Raw genomic sequence first — 3,407 nt, forward strand, 5'->3', positions numbered from 1 at the left:
GCGGGACTGATGTGAGAGGCAGTGTCTCTCCCTGACGGCTGCCTATAAATCACATTTATGGGCCGCAGTCACGGTCCAGCCAGCGCTGGCTGGACAGAGTGTTTGGCAGCACTGTGGCCGCCGGGGTCACGGGCGGCTGTAAATCGTCACCCAAACGCGGGGAAGCCAAAGCTGCTCCGGAATCAGCGCCAGGACGCGGGGCACGGACATGCACGGAGGTGCGCCTGGACATGCACGGAGGTGTGCACGCTCACGCACGGAGGTGTGCACGCTCACATGTGCTTCCCCCCCCCGCCAACCCTCCACTGACAAGCAGGCAAAGCTGAAATGAACTGCAGACAAGTGTCCGTGTCCCCAGCCTAATCACTCAATCTCCACGGCTGCTGACACGCTGCATTATCAAAATCTGTGGAAGTGCGCGCTCGGGCTGGGCTTTGGAGCTCAGCGACGTCTTTGTCAGCTCAACGTTTAACCCAAACCCTCGCCTGTGTTTCCCTGCCACGCTCCCTGCGTCGGGAGTCGGGGGCTTTACGAGATGGGGTGGCACCGCGGATCGAAGCCTTTCTCGGCCGAGGCTGGAGGTGGATCGGGGTGGGGGGATGGTGAGCAGCCAAAGCCAGGGATGTTCCCCCCAGTCCCGTGTGCCATCCCACCTCGGGGACTCCCCGGGCAGACCATGGCACCGCGTGTGCCCCTCAGCCCCGGCGCCCGCCCCACAGCAGAGTGCAGCGGCAGCGAGGATGCTCTCTCCAGAGCTGCTCTTGCCAATAGCTGCAAACTTGGGGAAGTGGAAAACGGGGGAGACTCCAAAGAGCTTTACCCAAAATACACTCAGAGATATTTTATTTTTTTTCTCAATCGCTAAAGCTCAGCTTTAAAAGAAACAAAAGCTGCAGGTGTGTGGTAAACTGGAACTTACAGCACTGGAGGAGGCAAGAGACTGAGTTCGCTCCCTTCGGGCAGTTTCATCTCTTTACTGTCCATCTCTGTTGGCCTGTTCCCTGGACATGAGGTACCATGTCAAAATATTGTAGAGTAAAAACTTATGGAAATACTCTCCACTCCAGAAAGTGGCCTCTTTCTGCTGCTAAAAATTGAAAGCATTCTTGGGGTTTAACCAGATTACAGATGAAGGTGGATAAATATTGAGACAGATGCACCTCAGTGTCTTTCCGGGAGTCGAACGTGCATTTCGTACGTATGGACTTTAACGAGTGCTCAGAGATTTTGACCCGCTGGTATAGATTACTGTGAGAGAACCTGCCAGGCCCACATCATTGTCGAAGACAAGTCCATGATGCAAATTGGCAGACAAAGCGGTGAGCAGTCAATACAGATTAGAATTAAGTCTCTCCTCTTGTCCGCGACCAGGGGCCCTGCATTGATCGGATTGCAAGCGCCAGAAACCTGGGCTTTGCCCAAAGTGGCGGGGGGGGGGGGGGGGGGGGTGCCGTCGTTTCCACTCCCCCTCCTGGTGCTTGGCCTCAGCATCTGCAGAAACCGGTCCCCCCAGCTGGGGACGTGCCGTCGTTTCCACTCCCCCTCCTGGTGCTTGGCCTCAGCATCTGCAGAAACCGGTCCCCGGCCAAGCAGGTAGCGTTGATGCCGCTTTATATAAAGAGGCACCTGAAGAAACGTGGGAAGGGAAGCGCAGAGGGGGTCAAAGCTGTGGTATAACACAGGTTGAAGATTAAAGGCACATCTAAGCATGTCCTGCACTGGAGTCTCTTCCAGCTACACCGGAGCTGGCAGAAACATGCACCAATATTTCCCTCTCCTCTTCCATCATTTTCCAAGATGACCCCACTCACACCCTGCTTTGCCTTTTCCACCAATGTTCACATCAGTGGGATTTTTGCCTTCAGAGATGGAGGGAACGGGACTTCTTCGCATAGACCACCACCCCATAGGTGCTTGGAGGGCATCCACGCATCCCTGCCGGCATAGGAAGGGTTTGTCGTGCCTGCAGTCAGCCCATGCCCACTGCCGAGGGGGGACCGCACCTTCCGGGGGGACCAGCCCCGCCGTGAGCGATGGCCATTTCAGGGGGTTCAATTAGCAGCCGGCCCATAGGGCAACGTACACTCACAAAAAAACCTGCTTGAATGCTTAAGAATAATGAGTGCATTCATAAAAATCAAAGTTTGTGCCTTGTAATTTGTCATGGAGAATGAACGGCTATTTTTGTTGGGTCACTCGTTTCCCGTGAGTACTTTGCCCGGCTGTAATTTCGGCTACAGTTCAGCATCTACCTCTTACGGCGTTGCCAGCTGAACGAACAGCAAATATATCCTGCAGCGGGACACCCCGACTGCAGGCCCGGCTTTAGGTGCCTCCGAAAATGAAATCAATCGGTGCTCGGTGTTTCTGGAAACACAGCTGGCGATATGACATCGGTCATATTTGGTTTGCGGGGAGGCAAAGGGATTGGGCTTAATGATTTCTGGTTTCGCTTCCGCAGAGGGTCTGTGGTGTCTTGTAATGCTGTGATAGCAGATTTCCTCGTGCTGCAGAATTACCCCAGAAATGCAAATATCTCTATCAGTCGGGATCCAGAGCAGCAAACCACAGCCCCGAGTGACCCCCAGCTCTCCTGCTCACTCTCTCGACCTCTGGTGCATTTTCTACTCAAAATAATTTATTAGATAGAGGCTGCAAGAAATAATCTGTCTTCTTTTTTTTTCCATTTGCCTTCTCATGCAAATGAATTCCTACTAACTTTTATTTTCTTTATTTCCCAATTGTCATGCAAAACTCATCTCTCTGAACTGTATCTCCTCTTGACTTTTTTTTTCTTCTCCCGAAGGAAATTTCCTCTATTATGGCCAAGGGCAAAGCTTGGGTGCGTTCCTGGTGCTGGCGAGGCGTGTTTCAGCAAAAGGTCACCAGCCTTTCTCACCCCAGCGGGGTCGGCGGAGAGGAGTGCTGCCACCCCCTGCTTGCTGAGAAAACGGGGGGCTGCAGAGGTTAAAGACTCGCACAAACATCTACATGGGGAAGGAGCAATCTGGGAGCCAGGTCAGGTCCAGCCTGACAGCAATGTTAGGCTCCAGAGGGAAACATCTGGACCGAAAGCAGTGGAGATGTGGGGTTATGAGGGGGCGGCACATCTGGGTTTAAGTTATAGGCTCTGGTCCAGTGGTGGGCTTGGCCACTGGTCCATCCTTGCTCAGCACCAGCCTTGTCACTGCTCTGAGACTGGATTTTCTCAGCCCAGAGGGACAGCCGCGGCCGGCAGCGGTACCAGCCAGAGGTTCATCCCTCGCACTGTGCTGTTATAACGCGTGTGCATCACTGAAAGGTTTGGGGATGAAAGTGGAAAATACTGAATTCCCGTTCCTTTCCTATTTCATACAAACAATCTATATTGTGTCTTTTACCTGGGATTTCCTCCTCCCCCCCCCCCC

Source organism: Charadrius vociferus, unplaced genomic scaffold (genome assembly GCF_000708025.1).
Source record: "Charadrius vociferus isolate BGI_N301 unplaced genomic scaffold, ASM70802v2 scaffold239, whole genome shotgun sequence".
In the NCBI taxonomy this organism is placed as follows: domain Eukaryota; kingdom Metazoa; phylum Chordata; class Aves; order Charadriiformes; family Charadriidae; genus Charadrius; species Charadrius vociferus.